General features: G+C 38.1%; 1 pseudogene across 1 annotated transcript in view; it reads right to left on the reverse strand.

The window, feature by feature from the left end:
• Window positions 1-13,758, reverse strand: part of LOC104610836 (uncharacterized) — a 30,290-nt pseudogene extending 16,532 nt beyond the window's left edge. Inside the window, exons 1-11 of the transcript XR_016085216.1 lie at window positions 13,300-13,758; window positions 12,980-13,167; window positions 12,020-12,099; window positions 11,593-11,679; window positions 11,395-11,445; window positions 11,174-11,291; window positions 11,041-11,097; window positions 10,823-10,887; window positions 10,580-10,663; window positions 10,419-10,469; window positions 10,253-10,315 (exon numbers count right to left, since the gene is read on the reverse strand). The product of XR_016085216.1 is annotated as an uncharacterized LOC104610836 (transcript). The remainder of the gene's footprint in view (window positions 1-10,252; window positions 10,316-10,418; window positions 10,470-10,579; window positions 10,664-10,822; window positions 10,888-11,040; window positions 11,098-11,173; window positions 11,292-11,394; window positions 11,446-11,592; window positions 11,680-12,019; window positions 12,100-12,979; window positions 13,168-13,299) is intronic.
• Between the last annotated feature and the right edge of the window lie 7,044 nt (window positions 13,759-20,802).

Below are 20,802 nucleotides of genomic sequence, written 5' to 3' on the forward strand. Positions count from 1 at the left end.
AGCAGAGGCAATGACGCCCGAACTGGCAGAAGCACGAAAGTAATCATTCCCGACTTGACAGAAGTCTAGGAGTGAGTGCGCGAGGTGGTTATAAAAGGCTCTCCACCCCCCGAAAGAGGAGGTATGCAAAACTTTGCGCTATCTGGTTTTATTTGCCTTTGAAGGATTCTAACTTGAGCTTTGGAGCCTTTACACCGGGTTCCCCCCGGAGCTTCCTCATCTCCCCCGTTTCAGGTTCCCTACTACCGAGTTCAGAGGCGTCGTTGACAGCTAAGACCGGCCGGATTGCGCATCATCAGAAATATTTCTTGGGAATAGAGGTTGCCAGGTCAAAACAAGGTGTAAATCTGTGCCAAAGAAAATATGTTCTTGATCTATTGGAAGAAACAGGACTGTTAGGTGCAAAATCGGTTGAGACCCCTATGGAACCAAATGTTAAGTTGAGCAGTGATACAGGAGAAGTATTTGAAGATCTTGGAAGGTATAGACGACTAGTGGGAAAGCTGAACTATCTGACTATCACGAGACCCGACATACCCTTTGCAGTCAGTGTGGTGAGCCAATTCATGCAGAACCCTCATATACCTCACTGGGATGCAATTCTTAGAATTGTGAGGTATCTGAAAGGAGCTCCAGGCCGTGGACTATTGTATAAACCAAGAGGAAAACTTGAAGTAGTGGGGTATACAGATGCAGACTAGGCAGGCTCAGTGAATGATAGAAGATCTACTACGGGCTATTGCACATTTCTTGGAGGAAATCTTGTGACGTGGAAGAGTAAAAAGCAGACGGTTGTGGCCAGAAGTAGTGCTGAAGCTGAGTATAGGGCCATGGCACATACTACCTGTGAGTTAGTGTGTCTACAAGAAATTGGGTTTCACATGGATAAACCTATAAGACTGTATTGTGACAACCAAGCTGCACTCCATATCTCATCCAATCCTGTATTTCATGAGAGAACAAAGCACATAAAGGTTGATTGCCACTTTGTGAGGGAGAAGGTCCTTGCTGGAGAGATAAACACAGAACATGTGGGCTCGAATGATCAATGGGCAGATTTGTTTACAAAAGCTCTAAACTCAGGGAAAGTGAACCATCTATGTAACAAACTGGGATTATATGACATATATTCTCCAGCTTGAGGGGGAGTGTTAGAGTGAACCGAATAGGGGTAGTTTAGTAATCTCGTGTCAGTTAAGTACTTTGCTTATGTAGCTGTTTTATTAGAGTACTCTGCCCCACACTTAAGTGAGGGCAGTTTAGTCTTTATAAGTGTAATTAGAACCTAATAAACATAAGGGGGTCGACTGAATGGTAGACTAATCAGTTTCGACTAAACCCTCCTGTTCTCTCTTTCTCTTGTCTTCTTCCTCATCTTCTTCTTCCTTCTTCACTGGTTCGGATTACTGTAGCTGCTCCAAAACAAAACCCTTTTGGGAGCCATTAATTAAAATTGAGAAATGGGTAGTTTTTAGGCATCCCATTGTCCATTTTATCTACCTATGCCCAAAACCCATTTCCCTCGTCATCCATTGCAAAAAAACCCAATCTACATGATCATAGCCATAGGCTTTCTTTAAGTCCAATTTAAACACAAAACCCGTCTTCCCTGACCTTAGCTATCAAAATTTGATCCAAGATTTGCTTCTCTTTGACAAAGGCCCCTTGCTCCGACGAAATAATTAAATGGAGCACCTCCTTTAGTCTCAACGGCAAAACCTTGGCCACAATCTTGTACAAACCTGTGGTGGGACTAATATGCCTTAAGTCATTGGTTGAAGAGGCACCAACACACTTTGGTATAAGGGAGATGAAAGTAAAAATTATTCCATTTCCCACCTTACCCCTTCAAAAACAATTCTCTTTAGATCATCTTCTATGATATCCCAACGTTCATGAAAGAAGCCAGTGTGAAGCCATTTGGAGTTTTGGGCATGGGCTTTATCCCCACTCATTCCCATTACTACTCTCTTAACCTCATCCAAAGAGAATTGATCCTCTAACTTTCTAGCCACATCCTCTAGCACTCTACCCCATTGGATCACTTCCAAGATTGGCCTAGGGTCATCCCTCTACTCATACAATGTTTTAAAATGAGAAATCAAAGCCCCTACAATCTCATCCTTATCTTGGGTTTCTACACAATTTACTACTATTTTGAGATCATGTGTTTCCTTCTCCCATTTGCCAGTTGCCACTACAGGAAACATTTGATATTTCCATCCCCCTCTTTCAGCCACAAACACCTTGATCTATGTCTCCAACTTATTTCCTCCCTTCTAATTGTTGACTCTACTCTCTTTTTCTCTCTCCTCCTCACTTAAACCCCTACCCCTCCTTTCGTCTTAGTCAAATCTAACAACTAAAATTGCTTCATTAATTCCACTTTTTTTCCTCTATCACCCAAAAGTTCAAGTATTTCAAGTCTTCAACTTATCTTTTATTAATCTCAATTTTTGTTTGAATTGAAAATCCTCCCACCCTTCTACTTGTGTCTCCATCCACCATTTCTCAATATTTTTCTTGAAATTAGGGTGATTGATCCACATCGATGTTTTTAAAATTGTATGATTCACGATTCGAATCGTAAATTTTATATTGAATCGTGAACAAAACAATATGAATCATATACAAGAATCGTTTTTTGCAATAATCGTGTGATTTGTAACCAAATTGCTAAATCAAATCATAAAAAAATTGTGATTTGTAATCAATTTTACTGATTAGTGATTTTATCAAGAAAAGACTATTTAGCACCTCTCCCCTTGAGGTTTTTATTTTAAAAATGAGGGGTAATAGTGTCATTTAAATTATCAAAGATCGTTTGCCTTCCTAATCAATTGAAGAAGCTTTCTTTCTCAAAAAAAAAAATCAAAAGCTTACAACAAAAGGAAACTTCTAGGTGAGAGAGAAAAAACCCTCTTGTAAAGCATCAAAGCTCCATTGTACCTGTAAGTACTTTTTTGTTTTTGTTTTGATGCAAAAACAGGGCTTTCGCCCTTCTTGTTTTTTCCTTATCTTTTCTAATGCAAAACAGGTGCTATTCCCCCATTTTTTCCAGTCGTTATTTGGTGCAAAACAAGGGCTTCACCTATCTTTTTTTTCACCTTATTTTTTAATGTGAAACAAGAGCTCTGCTCCAATTGTTTTCAACCTATTTTAGCATAGAAATAGGGCTCTACCCCTGTTTTTTATCTTTTTCTCATGCAAAATAGAGCGTGCTCAATCACTCCTAGTTTTCTCCCATATTTTTTGCACAAAACAGGGGCTCCAGCCCCTTGTTACATCATCTTTTGTAATGCAAAGATCAATATGGCATGGTTTTCAAGGTTTTTTGACAAAAATACAGGGGCTAGAATAATTCTCCTTCTATCCAATATCCATATTCCATATATCATCTTTTGACATTGGTTATGCTTCTTGTTAGACGTTTTTTATTCATAAATGATTGAAGCCTGAACTCTGAAATTTTGACAAACTCTGCATTCCTTGATCAACTAAGATTACTTTGTTAGCTCCAATCTGTATGCCTTTATTTATGCTGATATGTGTGTATTTTGTTAAATTATCATGTTCTTGCCTTCTTGGATGTGTTGTTAGGTTCAAATTGAGCAATTATATCTCTCTTGTTTTTTAGTCTTTTCTTTTTTTTTTTTTGAAAGATATTTTTTTTAGTCTTTTTCATGAATTGCATGTTTGCCCTAAATTATTGAAACTTTAAAGTTGAAACAAGGACTAAAAACATTAGATAACATTATAGTTCTTTTTTCTTTAAAAAACATGGAAATAGGATCATAGATTCATGGGATAACTTTTTTTTAAGAAAATTTAACCAGAATTTATTAAGAAAAAAAGGGGGGATCAAGGGGAGATATACAAAGCAGGGGGGAACCCCTACAAGTTACCAAGGAGGAAGCTTGTCGCTATACAAATGCTCCAAACACACACCAAATTTAGCTAGGCCATCTGCAGTATGATTGTGTTCCCTAGGAATCCAAACTAAATTAACATTCAAACCATCCAAAGAATCCCAAGCTTCAATCAGATAATGATACAATCTCCAAGGGCCCCCCTCTTTGTCTCTTAACCATTTTATCATATTTGCTGAATCACCTTCAATGATCAAATTCTGAATTCCCAAATTCTTTATTATCCTGATTCCAGTGAGAGCAGCCATTACTTCAGAGTCTTAGTGGAGCCAGTCCAGCAAATATTGCCCCTTTCGTCCCTAACTATACCACCAATACCTGCAAGGCCCGGATTACCTAAGGCACAACCGTCAAAATTAAGGGTTATCACTCCTTCACTGATGGATACGGGATGCCTCAAGGATGTTTGCTGGGGATGAGGGAGAAACAGAAAGGGGTGAATATCTCTGATAAGATCATTGACTGAAAGTCCTTTGAACAGAGCTGAATTCACCGTCCAAAGGATGTAAAGATAGGTAATATCTGAGATTAACTCCTCCAAGGTTCTGCTTTTATTGTCGAAGATGCGGTTGTTTCTTTCATCCCAAACACCCCACATCACTGCATGTACCACTGATTGCCAAAAGACTTTACCCCTTTTGCTTAGCCCTGTTCCTTGCCATTGATTCAAGATGTCCATAATGTGTTTTGGAAAAGCCCAGCTATAACCTGCCATATTCAAGAAGTGGGACCATATCCTTTGAGTGAAACTGCAATGAAGAAGAATGTGAACTGCAGATTCACCCTCGCTAAGACATAAAATACAAACATGAGAAATGCAGCGTCTTCCCAAAAGTTTTTTCTGTAGTAGATCACAAGTATTAACTTTCTGGAGACAGGCTTCCCAAATAAAGAAGCAAATTCTTGAGAGGATGTGGCTACACCAGATTTTCTTGCAAGGAAAAGAGGAATGCTGATCATCAGCAGTCAAAGCCCTGAACATAGACTTAGAAGAGAATTCGCCATTTGGGTGAAGGGTTCATATTCGGGTGTCAGAATGAGAGGGGGATATGTAGGCATCTTTGAGGGTTTGGATTAAGGCTATTAAATCAAAAATCTCCAAGTCCCTTAGGGGTCTTCTGAGGTGAGGGTTTAAAGAATTCTCGGCGGTCTAGTTTGGGAGGCAAGAAGAAATAGAGGCTTCTTGGTCAAGGATAAGGATAAACAGCCTAGGGAAAGAGGTTTCTAGGGTAGATTCCCCCCACCAAAGATCTTTCCAGAATTTAATTTTAGAACCATTTCCCACTTTATACCTTATAAAAGGAAAGAAAGAAGTATGAATCGAACATATACCTTTCCAAGGATTTGTGGCCTTTATCCTGTTCAAATGGAGATTGCAATCCCACCCGTTAGTATTTCGTCCATATTTACTTGAGATGACAACTGTCCAAAGAGCATTGGGTTCTTTCGGAAATCTCTAGAGCCATTTGCCTAGGAGAGAAGAATTTTTCTCTTTAAGCTCTCCAATACCCAAACCGCCTTCCTCTTTTTGGTCTGCATACTTGTTTCCAGCTGACTAAATGGTTTCTCTTATCTCCACCACCTTCCCAAAGAAATTCCTTTGAAGCTTCTCAATCTGATTTCTGACTTTAGACGGAATCTGGAATACAGAAAGAAAGTAGACTGGCAGATTTGATAAGGAGGCCTTTAAGAGAGTAAGCCTACCCCCTTTTGAGAGATAACATTTTTTCTAAGTCGATAGTTTCTTCTCACATTTCTCCATCACTGGTCTCCAGAAATTGAGGGATTTTGGATTCCCTCCAAGAGGCATCCCAAGGTAGGTAATGGGAAGATTCTCCTCTTTGCACCCCAACAAAGATTTGAAATTTTCTAGAAGTTCCACTTCCACTGAGTTAATAACAACAATACTACTTTTGCAAAAGTTAACTCTCAAACCAGTGACAATCTCGAAACATTCGATTACCCTTTTAGTGTTTGTGATGTTGGTTGAGGAGGCATCAAAGAATAGGATTATGTCGTCGGCGAACTGTAAGTGAGAGATGTGAATTTTATCCCTACCCACTTCAAATCCTTTCACCAAGTTGAGAAGAATTGACTTGTCAAAGAGATAGTTAAATATATCCATCACCAAAGTGAAAAGTAATGGGGAAAGAGGGCAACCTTGTCTTAGACCCCTACTAGCCTTGAAATAACCTTTCGCTTCACCATTTATCAATATTGAAAACCAAAGAGTGCCAATACAACCTTTAATCCACCTGATCCATTTTCTCCCAAAACCTCTTAGCCTTAAGCAATCAAGAATGCAGTCCCAATCCACTTTGTTGTACGCCTTCTCTAGATCAAGTTTCACAAGGACCCCCAGGATCCCAGAGGATTTTTTGTCTTCCACACACTCATTTGCAATAAGAATGTTGTCCACAATTTGTCTTCCTTTTACAAAAGCAAACTGATTTGGGAAAATTAGATCTTCAAGGACTTCTTTAAGTCTGTTTGCCAGAACCTTCGCCAAAATTTTGTATATGCTCCCAACCAAACTTATAGGTCTAAAGTCTTTAACTTCCAAAACTCCCCCTTTCTTAGGGATGAGGCAGAGAAAGGTAGAGTTAAGGCCCTTGTTAACAATGGCAGATGAATGGAAATCCCTGAAAAACTCCATGAGATCTGACTTTACAATTTCCCAACACTTTTGGAAGAAAAGAATAGGGAAGTTGTAAAAATGGTGGCAAGTTGCCACCAGTGTTTTAAAAGGCGTGGGAGGTGTATGCCTGGGCGCACCTCCAAGCGAGGTGCTCCCAAAACGCCCTGAGGCGTAAGCCAGAGGCGCTAATACCTCTGAGGCCTACACCTCTTGCGCTTTTTTCATGAGGCGTGCTAGAGGCGTATGCCTGTTGCGCCTCATGCACACCTGATATGAAAATACAAGAAAAAAAAAAGAAAAAAGAAGAAAAGGAAAGGAAAGGAAAAGAAAAGAAAGGGAAAGAAAAGGAAACGAAACGAAAGAGAAGAAAAAAAGAGAAAAGGAAAGGGAAGGGAAGAAAAGATAAGGGGAAAAGAAAATGGTTTGCCCCCTGCCCCTTCGACAAGGCCCCCCTTTGAACTACTGTTATGCATCTTTATTCTTCTTAATATAAAAGATTTTTATTAAAGATAAAGAAAAAATGAGATCCCCCCTTCCTCTTCATCCTCCTCCTAACCCCCCTCCTCTTAAGAAGGCTTACGCTGTGTTCGGGAAGCTTACGCCTCACGCCTCTAGGTAGTCGAACGCCTCGCATCACGCCTCCGCGTTTTAAAACATTGCTTTCCACCATGTTGCAACCTTCAATGGTAGATTAGAAGTATTGTAGAATGTAGTGATAATATTAATATTAGTTTTGGAATTGGTGCTGGCAAGTTGCAACTTGCAAGTAAAACTGCAACTTGTAATGTTCTCAACTTATTATATTTTTTTATATAGTAGGAAATATGGTGAAGGCCCAGGATGTTACATGGGAACATTGTGTCAAAGTTGATGAAAATAACAATTTGCATGTGAGATGCAATTACTATTGGTGGAGAATTTTGGGGAGGTGTCTTTAGGATGAAACACCACCTTGCACGCACAAATAAAATATTTAAGAGTGCAAAAAAAAAAAAAAACAGAGGATGTATGTGAAAACTGAAAAGTTTAAGGCATTTTTTGAAAGTAAAGAAGGGACAAAAAACCAGAAGGAGATAAAAATGTATGAATCCAATGCAGAGGCCAATTTGTGGGACTTCTATTTTGATGATCAACTAGAAGCATAGGATCCCAAAGGAAAGGCAAGGTTCATGCACACTATGATTCTTATGTGTATAAAAAGGGGGAAAGAGTCATCAACAAGAAACTTCGAATCAAGTGTGTTAGAAAGGTGATAAAGATAAAGTTTGTCAATCCATTACTCAAATGTTTACACAAATGATGATGATTGATATTTTTTGATGGATAAGGCTTGTTAATTCTTAGTTTTCTAGTTATGGCTTATGACTTATAAAGAATATTTATAGGGCTACATGTATATTTGTGCATAGTGGGGCACTCTTTTGTATATTTTGTACAAGGGACCTAAATAGTATATTGGATTGCCCCAATCATCTTTTGTTGACTAAAGTCTTGGGTCTATTGTCATTGTCATGTAAAGTTCATTTTTTTATCACCAAAACAAAGAGAAAATATCTAATTAAAGAAGAAAGAGAGCAAATACAACAAGAATTTGTGAAAAATACACAGTCAAGCCCCCCATAATTGTTACCACTGTGCCCAAAACAAATTTTGCTTCTGAACCCCTTGCTTAGCAAGACTATCTGCCAAGCTATTAGCAGATCTTCTATTCCATCAAACTTGAATCTTCAGATCCATTAGAGCCACTAGAAGCGCTTGAACAAATTCTTAAGCTTCCAAGTCACCCCTTAACCTTTTCTCAGCCAGTCTACTACAATCTGAGAGTTTCCTTCAATGACCAACTTACTGACGCCCATTTCTTTGGCTTTCTCCACCCCAAAAACTGCTGCTAATAGTTCTGCTCTTACTGAATCCCCATGTTCAATTGGTCCAGAAAACAAGGCCTGGATAACACCACTTTTATCCCCGAAAAGCCCTCCAATACCTGAACGTCCCGAATTACCCAAACTGCTGCGTCAAAATTCAACTTCATTGATCCCTCACCAGGGGGAGACCAGACCTCCAAAATTTTTTGTTTTGAAGCGGAAGAAGCAGCAGTGGTTCCCCAATTTCTGACAAAGTCCTCCACCTTGAAGGCAGAGAAGAGCATTTTGACCCAGTGTGCCACTCTAATAGTAATAGTTTTAATAATTGCTTCCAAGCACCTCTCCACTTCCTCAAAAATTCTCCTATTTCTTTCTTCCCACACTGTCCACACCACTGTTATTCTAGTACATCTCCATAACAGTCTACCCCTCCTTTTCCTGCTTCTCAACACTGCAAGGCTAAACAACCGCTCCAAACTGTCAGTTTATCACTACTACTACTACCTATTTATATACTTATATGGGGGTATATGGGTTAGAAAGTTTGTGCGAAGTCTTTTTTTTTTTTGAGAGGTTTAGGTATATTTTAGAGTTCTTTACTTTTTAGAAAATCAGAAAAAAAAAATCTTATGATTTATGATATGATCCTATTTAAACCCCTTTACGATTTACTATACGATTACAATTTTCAGAACACTGACCCACATATTTTCAAATTTAAAGGAGGTTGGTCTAAAGTTTATCTCCTTGGATTGTAGAAGGATCTGCCAAAGGCCCAACAATCTGAGATTGATCTAGCCAGAGTTTTCACTCCCACCTCCCCGAAATGATCATCCCAACCAGAAGTAACAAGGAACCTGACCAGCTTGAAGCACACAACACTTTCTTGCAATTGGACCATGTATATTGTGCATTCAACAATGGGATATCCCTCGACGAGCTTTCATTGATGAACTCATTGAACTTTCTCATAGTTTTCAAGATTCTAGAAGACCCCATATTCTTTTCATCACAAAACCAGATAGCATTAAAATCCCCAACTACACACAAAGCCCCTTCACATACTCTACTTAAGCTAAAACTTTCCACCCAAAGGTTTTCTTTCTCTATACAACGATAGACCAAAGATTTTCCACACACTCCACCTCCTAAACCTCCCACGCCAAGAGAATCCCACCAAAAGCACCTATTGAGGGTAAGAAGACCCACTTTTTGTTTCTTAATCCCCAAATACTCCTCAATCAAGCATCATTTACCATTTTTAATTTGGTTTCTTGCAGCAGGACCTCCGAAGGTTTAATTCTCCTTTAAAAATTTTTTAAGATCCTTCTCTTCCTCACACTACCTAATCTCTTACGTTCCAACTGAACATCTTCATTGGAAAACAACGGGTCCTTGAGCTTTGTCTCCTCAACTACCAATTTACCTTTCCTTCCTTCTTCAAATCACCTTTTCCTAGTTTTATTTGTCCTGTTTCCGCCCCCTTGTTCAACTAATTTGATACCAATCTCCTTAGTAAACCCAACTAACTAACTATTCTCTCCCCTAACCTTCTCCCCCCCACTTCTACTCTCATCTACAACGCATTGCCTCATTGTCTCCTCCCTCTCTTCTAACATTTCCTTCAAAATTTTCTCCTTCCCTCAAGGCTTCCTCCACATACTCCATCATTGGCCTCCAGATTCCTTCCCCCACTACTCCATCAAAGAGTGACCCTGTTCCTTCCCTGCAAGCTCATACAAGGTATTACAACAAGGAGAAGCTATAGGAAAACCATACTGAGGTAAAGTAGATCATGGAGGTGCTACAAGAAAGCTTACTCTCAAAAGCAAAGGAATGTGCCAAATGTTTGAGACATCATAGAGAGTGATGATATTTGTTGCCTGAGTAACAAGTGTATTCATACAATTAGAATCTTGCATAACACAGCATAAATGTAACTTAAGCAATTCACATGAAGGAACATTGATAATTCAATTATAGTACCGGAACATGGCAAAATTGAGAGAGTTTTCCTTTCACATTTTCATCCAGAGCCTGTACAGGGAATCTAAATTATAAACTCAAGACAATTACCATAATATCAAATGCAATATGTTTGTGCAAACTAAGATATAATTGCTGACAAGAGAGAAAAAGGAAGTGACCTTTGTGCTGCGACACGCTAAGATATTTGGTGTTAATCCCAATCCTCTTAGTCCCCGAACACTGTGCTGAGTTGGTTTTGTTTTCTAAAATCAAAATAGAACCATGCATCTCGTCAGATACAATACAGGACTCCTAGCCAAGGCAGCATGGTGCCAGCATATGCATACTGCATACATCAAGCATATAAATTTCTTTTAAGAGGCTTCTGCACTATCATGTATATGCAAGTAATTCAAATATACCTGTTCACCAACAACATTCAAGACAGGCACAAGACTGACATGAACCAGGCAGAAGTTGCCAGGGCCTAAAAGAGGAATATTTATATTTATCAAAAAAAAAAGAGGAATATTTATACAAAACAAACAAAAAGGGAAAGCATGATTATTTTAGGATCCAAATTCAAACAGATCTCTTTATGCCAGATGATACAAGAAAAGTAGGTAAGAAATCTACTGACCTACACGGTATGAAAATTGGCCTAGTGCCTCAATAAATGGCATAGATTCAATGTCACCTGTATAACAAATGTTATTGTTAGGCTAGTTAAATACAACAACAAATGTAGCCCTACATGATTGTTTTCAGTATACCTATAGTTCCACCCAATTCAATGACACAAACATCAGCTGGGTCTTCTTTCCCATCCACTGGTATCAGTGCTACGCGCTCAATCCACTCTTGGATAGCATCTGTGATGTGAGGGACAACCTATGAGAGAGAGCAGACAAATACATGGTCATGTAAGGAGATGTCAATCCTTTATTAAAGGAAAAGAATAGTCACAAGAACCAATCAAGCATTTAAGACAAACCTGGACAGTTTTTCCCAGATAATCTCCCCTTCTTTCTTTGTCAATAACCGACTTTTATTACATAGAAATAATGAAAAGAAAAGAATAAGTGACTTTAGTAACTTAAAGCTTCAAGCTTGTTTTATTGCCTGATCCTCCAGTTTTAGACTTGTTAAAACAACGATAACCAGAAGAGAATGATAAAATTAAGCAAAATACCTGGTAAATCTTCCCAGTGGTGATATTGTTGTCACGGGTCAACTTGATATCTAGGAACCTTTCATAGTTTCCAAGGTCCAGGTCCACCTTCAAAATACAAAAATAGGACACATTATTTTTATAAACTTTCTATTTCACTAACTTTAGAAAAGCAAAGTGATCAACAAACTTAGAGCCCTACCAGATGATAGGCAATGCATGAAAAAAGCAACACCAACTATGATGATGATAATGATAATGATAGACAAGTAGCACACAACTTGTACAATAGTAAATAGTACCCACCACAAATAGATGGCACCCACTCCATTATTTACCCACGAAGGGAAGTTGTTGACCCTTTAAAGAACATATGCCCCCTTCATAGGTGTTGAAGCGAAGAAAGATAACGAAAAGAACAAGCATATCTAAAACAGAGTTTCCTCACCTCACCACCATCATCTAAGACAAACACCTCACCGTGCTCAAAAGGAGACATAGTTCCTGCATCGGTGTTCAGGTATGGATCTGCATATGTTGATAGGATATGTGAAAATCATTCGTACTTGACTTGCCTCAAACAACATCAGGAATGTAACAGGTAAAAAGAAAAAGAAAAACCACTGAACAGAAGGCATTCCCTCCCCCTCATAATAACACTTGAGTTGAAACCAAGAATAAATTTCAACATAACTTGAAGTTTACCAACTGAGTTTGACAATCTGATGTCAAGAACAAAAAGAGATTAAATAAAATTGATGAAAATTGTTTTAAGAAGCTTCTAGAGGCAATTGATGCATGAATACTGCAAATAAATCAAATCCAGCAATAAAATTTGAGACACCGTCAAACCCAACTAAGAAGTCTCACTAGAACAGAACTCATCCATTTCCAAAGCAACCATTTACACTGAGAATTATCCTCTACTCAAAACTCCATTCCTCATGCCAGTAAATTATTTAAATCATAACCCCCTCAAAAAATGAATAAATAAATAGAAAATATAAATAATAATTTCATTAAAGGGACTTCTTCTGAAATGAAGGCCTTACTGGTGACCTAAAAGATGCTTAACATCATACCTATCTAACCAAGAAATATCAGTATTACATCACATGTAGCAAAAGTTCCATTTACAAAAAAAGAATACCCAAATCACAATTTTTTTCTACAAAAGAAAAACGAAAATGAAATAATATTATTTGGATGATGAAAAATTCGCTTTTTTTAAAAGTAGAACGCACTGGACGTCTCAACAAATCCTTGAAGAACAAAGGAGGGTCATTTATTAAAACATGATCATGCGCAACAAAGCAGAAATATAAAAATAAATAAATAAAACTGAAAAAAAAAATTCTTTCCAACACAAATACCTCTCTCTCTTTCCGATCAAAGAAAAGGCACAGACCTATCTTAATTGAAGTAATGCGAAGTCCACAGGCCTTTAGAACCACTCCAATGCTACTGGCGGTTACTCCTTTTCCAAGACCGCTGACGACTCCACCGGTCACCAAAACGTATTTCATTTTCTTCCCGATTAATAACAAATTAACAAGCACACAAACAAATAGTCCCCCTCTCCTTCTCTCCCCTCCCCTGTTTCACCAATAACAAATACAGACATCAACAAGATTAATTCCAACAAACACATGAAATAACAAGAAGAAAAGACTTGAGCACAACTCTGTAAGCATGCACTACACAAAAACGACAGACCTTGTTACTTACTTCTTTTTTTCTTCTGTATACTCACTCAAAGGACACAATAATAGGTCAAAAGGACTGGTCGGGATGCTGGTTAAGATACCCAGTTCGTGCTTCCTTCTCTCTCTCTCTAATGAACAAACGACGTTACCCAACTTGCATTTCGTCGGAAAGACATGAAAGAGAGAAAGAAATATGACAGGGTGGCGGCAGAGATGAAATTGAAACGGGAGGGAGTGAGGATGAAAGAAGGATTGGATGAGTTTATGTAATATAATATAATATAACCACCCCCTAAAGCCTCCTTTGTCTTGCTTTATTACACAAAATGCAGGTAGAAATGCGTTTCCCCTCCAAATTAAAAATTTTTTTTTCCTGCTTACGCTTCCCCTCGTCTTTCTTTCTTTCTTTCTCTAGGGTTTTTTTCTCTCTTCTCCTTTTGCTTTGGGGTGGTTTTTATTTGATAAGATTTATAATTTTATATTAAAATATGAAACGAAGAATATTTAACCTTGCAGAATCATAATATTGATTTACGGAAAAGTACGGATTCTCTGAATTCCAGCCCTCCGTACGTTCTTTCTCCTTATAAATCACATCTCCCCATGAATTTGACATCAATTCACCGTCAGCATTCTACAGGGCTATAAAATTCTGATATGGGCTGATTGGTCATTCTTTCTTGATTTTACAACTGATTGTATACTCCTCATTCTTAGGTCATAACACTGCTTCTTCTATGATTCTTTTTCCATTAATGACTCAAAAAGACGCTACATCTTTACATTCTCCTTGGTTGTTTAATCTCAAGCTTGGTCTTAGGCTTTGGTTTTCACTGCATCTCTTTTTTTTGGCATAAGGCTGGGTTGGGTTAACTAGTCCCGCCCCTCCTTTGTCACAATGAAGTATGAGGATGGTTGCGTTTGTATGTGATGCAAGTAGATATGTTTATGGGCCTGGTTTACGTCCGGCTTTGCCTTTAAATAAATAAAAAATCATTAGGCCTGGGCCAGTTCATTGGGCTTAAAATTTTGTCCAAGCCCAACTTAGGACAGGTCGGGATGGGTCAGCCCATTGGGCTACCCAACCCATGAACATGTCTAGATGCAAGCATTATTTTCAACCCATTGTTGACCCAGTTGGTTGAACCATTCACTATCACCTGATCTTAATTTCATGTCCAGGCTGTTTAAACCTAATAGTTGGTTAAAAAATGTTGATCTGGTCAAAAATTGTCTAACCCGGGCAGTTCAACTATTGACCCATTCAACCCAGTTATTGGATCGCGGGTTGTACATTCAATGTATGTGTAAACTTCTAGAGGTTATAACCTTGCATTTCGATGTCCAATTGGGGTGATCTTTATTTGATTATGGATAATTTTTGGTATCTATGCATCACAAGGAGCCAAAGGTGCTTTGTCCTACTATTTTCATCCAAAAAAACCTTTTTGGCCTCAATTTACACTTTTTAACATTTTTTAGAAATAAAAAATTAAAAATATAAGTTAGGCATAAAATGTACATATATTATATCTTATAAATAGTTATACATTTTGTATTGATAAAGTACATATTACACACATACAATATAACACGGCCTGATCCATTCTACTTAGCCTGTAGTGACCCACAACCATGGTTTTCAAAACCGGACTAGGCCGGACAGTCGGATTGGAAAAATCGGGAACCAGTCAGGTGACCGGTTTTGGTTTTCCCCAAAACCGTTGATTTTGATCAGCAAACTATTGTTCGAATGGATTTGAACGCTATTTATTTATTTTTTTTTTATTTTTATGTCAAAACGAGCCGACCGTTCAATTCGAACAATCAGACCGTTCAACCCGATAATCGGACCCCTGACCGGTTCAATCTCCGTGTCGTTTTTAAAAACCATGCCCGCAACCCACACTATTGGAAATCAAGAAAATAGAGTGTAATGATAAATGACCACTTTGATTTATTAGAATTTTTATGTTACCAGTTTATTTGTTACAAGTTTTTTTTTTTCTTTTTTCATATCATAATGCATAATTGTTTATTATTGTTTATAATACACAAATGTATTAAGTACCATTTGATGCCATCTAAAATACATGAAGCGGCGGAAACAACGGAAATGTCCATATTTCATTCAAGTGTCACTTTTATTTTATCTAAGCGAAAAAAAATAGTACAAATTTTTTTATACATGACCAGTCCAACCAAATAAAGTTTTTGATTGATAAAGTAAAAATACATATGTAAAACAAAACGGCTCTCCCCATCACAACATACCAAATACACCCTAGATTACCATATTGGAACCAACCAAAAAGTAGAATACGTGGTTTTTAAAACTGGATCGGATGGTTTTGGCCGTTTTTTTATTTTTTGTCAGAATGGGCCCTTCATTCAATTCGAACGGTCGAACTATTCAATCCAGAAATCGGACCCCTAACCGATTCATTATCCGGTTGGATTTTAAAAACCCTGATTGACATGCAAGGTGGGGTATGGAATGGAGTAGTTTATCCAATAAAAGGATAAGGCTGCAATCCAAATAGAAACGTTGAAAACTGAAAGCTTAAGTCGGGGAATTACAAGTCAATATTCTTGATATTATAAGACAAAACATGGTAGGCCATATGTGGGTGGGATATTGAAGATGTGGGCGAAGTTGGTCACTCTCATTTTCCAAATTTACGTTTCAATTCATACACAACTAACCGATATCCTTGTGACTTGTGATAACAACAAAGATACACAGTGAGCATGGGAGAGGTCAATTTAGCGTGTAACATCACTTTAATCCATCTATCAGACTGGAATGAGAAAGATGATCCATTCGCTTAACCGCATCAGGATCGATTGAGTTGTAGAGAGGTCACTGTGGGCTGTGGGGGTAATGATACTTTGGCCCATGAACTTCCATTTGTGATCAAGAGCTACCTTGTATTTTTATATTGCATGCCTTTTATTATTGAGGTTAGCATTTCATCCTTTTTAAATTTGTATGCATGATACCATTTTGTCCTTCCCCTTAAAACCCAAGTTTTGAACGCATATATTTAAAAGAGACGGAAGAGAGTTGAAAGAGATAGATCATCCACCATTATTGGTTTTAATCAATCAAAATGGTTTCATAAAAAACCAACTGATATATGGTGGCTCAGTTGGTGGGATCTCTAACTTATACCAGAGACCTGGTGTAAGTACATGGTCGGCCATTGTACGTCTTGCAATGTGCGACAAGTGCAATAATATATCAACATTTGAACACATGGTAAAGTACAGCACTGTGTCACCGCCGGGTGATGAAAAAACTTATAACACAATCTAATGTCGCACCTAGCTTTTTTATTACATTCTCTTTACTATCCATAGTGTTTTCATCGTATCATCATGATCCCATCGCATCCACTGCACCCTTTATAATTATCACCATCACAGAGACTTGAGACTTGAGACGAGCATGCATCGGGAAAAAGGCAGGAGCTCGAGTTATGAAGTAATTGCATCTGGACACATGGCAAAGCCCTAACTAGTCCAGATGATGTAAGCTAAACTACTTTGTAACAAAGGAAACCTTCCAGAAAGTGGCAGTTTCGAGTAGGGAACTTTTGAGAGAGAAAAGAGTTTCCCTCCTAGGGAATATATATAAATAGGGGACTTCCTAAGGCCTCGCTTGTTCGAGGTGTAAATACAAAAATACACCGGTGTAAATGAAAAACGGTCAGATCTATAAATATAAAAGTTGAACCGCTTCTGTGTTGTTTTTACACTGATGTATGTTTGGATGAACAGTATAAATGTGAATGTATTTTAAACACTTGTTTGGAATTAACATGGGTGTAAAACTACACCCATGCTTGAAAATGCAGCCATTAATATTTTTTGTACGTGTATTCTCCTACTCTGTCGATCCCACCACTTTATCATGTTTGCTTGTGCATCAAACTCTATCGATCAAAGGGCACTTCTCTCTGACATTATGATGTGGAGGTACTTGTTTTACATGATTACCCTAAACATGAATGTGCAGGATATATAGTATATATATCACCCGATCAGCTTCTTCCTCTACAGAAGGTATACACAACAATGCAATATCAGCTAAATTTCTAGCTCCTAAATCAACCTAGGTTAGCACCAACTGCAATTCAATAAGCTATAGAAGTAGTTCCAAATATTCAAGTATAACAGCAGCCAATAAACAGGTTAAATAAAAAAATTAAAAACGGTAAGGAGCTATGATACCATAAGTTGGGGAGGCCAGAGAGAGATCTCAAAAAATGGTCCTAAAATGCATTGTAGGAAATGAGACTGTTAACATGTAGTAGAACACCATCGGCACGGAATTTTCAATCTTTCAATTGAAAAGGTTGTCTTACAGAAACGTAAAACTAGAATCCACACATAGGGCTAAACAAATTGCAGAAAGATGAAGAAGATGAGCCAAATCTAAGATCTAAGAACCAGAATAAAAGAACAAGTTGCAGACCTAAGCACTAGATAATAAATCGTAGATCTAAGAAAACATAGTAGAAAAAAAAAATCTTAAATCTGTTTTTGGGTTGTTTCCAGATCTGAAACGAGTTGACAACATTCCCTCCAGATCTGAATGACAATGTCTAGATTTGTACCTTCTGTTCATTGCAAGATGGAGACGATGAAATGCCTAAGTGTGCCCTCTATTCTGAGATGAGTTCAAACCTATGAGAGAAAGAGAATACACAGCAAGAAAAGAAGAGAAAGAGCAAGGGAGAGGGAGGGATTGGAAGAGAAAGGGGTGACCAGACGGTGGTGGAGAGTGCTAGTCAGTAGTGCTCGACTGTGAGAGAGAGAGGATCAAACAGTGGTGGAGGGCGCTAGTAGGTGGTGCTCGACTGTGAGAGAGAGAGAGAGGATCAGAAGAAGAGACAAAGAGCCGTTGGGTTTTTACACTGTCATTGTTTCGATCGAATTTTACATCGATAATCGAAGTAAATAAATCTCGAAATTGGTTTTTACACCGATCTTCGGTGTATTTTTACACCCCATCCAAATGGCCACAAAACTAGACTGGAGTGTAAAAATACACCGAACCAGGTTTTACACTCCATCCAAATGCAGTCTAAGGAGATCCACACCTTTTATTTCCCAACCTTTTGAGAGTTTCTACGAAAGCTGCCTTTAACCTCCAAAGACTCCCTCACCCTCTTAAATTTAAGATCTAAGATCTGAAACTCTCCTTGCAATCTCTTTCATCCTTCCTTTAACCTTTTCCAAGTGTCATCCATCGTCTTTCAAGTAAACAATTTTTGTGCTTTACCCTAAAGTACTATATTTAGAATCTCTGGTTCCTTTGTCTAATTATAGAGAGCGTAAGAGAGCTATAACCCTGGAAAACAACCTGTCTATCATTCCAAAAGACATGATAGAAGAGAAATAACAACAACTACCCACTAATGTGCAATATGAGTAAGAGGATAGTGGATAATTATAGATCCTAGCAGACAATGTATACAATCTTACCAACTGAGTGATCGGGATTGAAACAAAGTTGAGGGGCATTAGCGATGGACTTTAGAAGGTGGATTGCCTTGAACAACAATAGAACAAGATGAGGGAAATGATTAAACAACTCCTCTTGCAACCACACCAACAAACCCAACATGATCAGCAATAATAGCAATCGAGACCACCACCAAACTCAGTAGCTCCTCCATGTGCAAGGGTTGATTGTAGTCAGTTAAGGTAGGTCCACATCGGCACTATATTTCAAAAGCTTTACTCTATTCACATTCTTCAAAAGTCCTACTTGGTGGGTTACCATCCTCTACAATAGTGGTCACTATATGATGGGCAGTCTAGAAGTCCACAAGAGAATATAAGCAATTTTGAGAACTTGTTAGGTCCCTTTGCTCTAGATGAGGATTTCAAAATCCCTCAGGGTCCTACTTATTCATGGTTTGTAAATTTGGTTGTAGGCAATGTTCATCCCTAAGAAGAAATGGTGAAGAAGTTCAATGACAAATGATTCATTAGAGTGTAGGATAACCATGGCTAACCTCAGAAATGCCAAGCAAGGGTACAAAGAATAACTTCACAACTATGTTTTATACTTTAGAAAGATTACATATATTGTGTTTAATGAGCACATATGAGAGAAAGACTTTGTCGAGCAATGCACACAAGGAATATGACCATAGTTCAAAGTCATAATAGAAAAACTAGGAGTTGCCTAGCTTTTCCTAGTTCTTGAAATGTGTTGAGTGCATAGACAAGACAACGAAGATGCCATAATCAAAATAGAACAAACCCTAACAACAACACCAAGAAACTTATGCAATAGACAAAAGGCAATGCATGGCTCATGGAACTACACGTAGACCGTACACCCAACCATAGACCTAAGGACACAAAAATGATGAACCACCGCCACCCCTACCACCACCTTTTGGTTACATAAAAAATGAGGTAATCTTGATTATGAAGAAATCATTGGAAGATGGCATTATTGAACTACCCCCACCATTGTCATGCATACATTAATATTCACAAAGACAAACGTGGCAAACAATTAATGATGTAAGTTCCATCAGACAACCTTGCACAATATTTTGAAATGTTTCACCCTTCAATGAATTTTCATAGCCAAAGTGAAGCTAAATGATTAAATCCAACATAAGCCTGTAAAAGTGGAAAACAACCCTCTTTCAGGCCATGTACTAGGAGGTAATGTTAACATGGTAAGCATAGTCAAATATAGCACATCTTTAGATACCCCTGTTGTCCAAATAGCCTAATCCAAGAGGGGAGGTGAATTGGGTTCTAAAAGGATTTCCCCCAACTAAAACCTTCTAAAATTATGAATGCAAAATTGATGAGAAAGGAAGGCTATGTATGTGTGTAATGCAATGTGATGCAACTAACAAGATAAATAAACATATAAAGAAAACAATTGTAGAAAATAAAGCACACAAAGATTTATAAAGGTTCAGCCAAACCTAAACCTACATTCTCTCCTCAAGCAACCTCCTAAAAATTTCCACTAAATAGCTAAACTTCTAGGTGCCAATTGTTAAAGTTCATAGAGCAGGGATATTTTGGTCATTGGGTGTATCTGTGTGAGAGTGAAAGGTCTATTTTATTCAGGTCTAAGTTGTGTGCCCCATCACTTATGGGGGGCAGTATAGTCTTTCTTGTAACCAAACTTATTTTGAAATAAATACAAGTGGGTCGACTAGAGAGGACAAATTTTCCTCATTTGGCCGAACCCTTCTCCTTCTTCTTCTTCTCTTCTTCTCTTCTTCTTCTCTACTTTAACCTAGAATCGAATAGGGATTTTACATGGTATCAGAGCAATAAAACCTAGCTTTTTTCCCTTTTTTCTTCTTTCCTCACTGTTTGTCTTCTTTTTGGGTTCGTTGCTAACCATTTCAGCTTACTTCAATTTTCTTCTAGCCTGAGTGGAAGCTCGACAAGAGGCAAAAAAGGAGTGGTTGTTTTGCCATTTTGGAGGTGAGTATGCCTCCAATTACTATGGTGGTGGTCATTGAGGTGG

The sequence above is a fragment of the Nelumbo nucifera genome, chromosome 4 (genome assembly GCF_055504915.1).
Source record: "Nelumbo nucifera cultivar China Antique chromosome 4, China Antique-T2T, whole genome shotgun sequence".
NCBI classification, from domain to species: domain Eukaryota; kingdom Viridiplantae; phylum Streptophyta; class Magnoliopsida; order Proteales; family Nelumbonaceae; genus Nelumbo; species Nelumbo nucifera.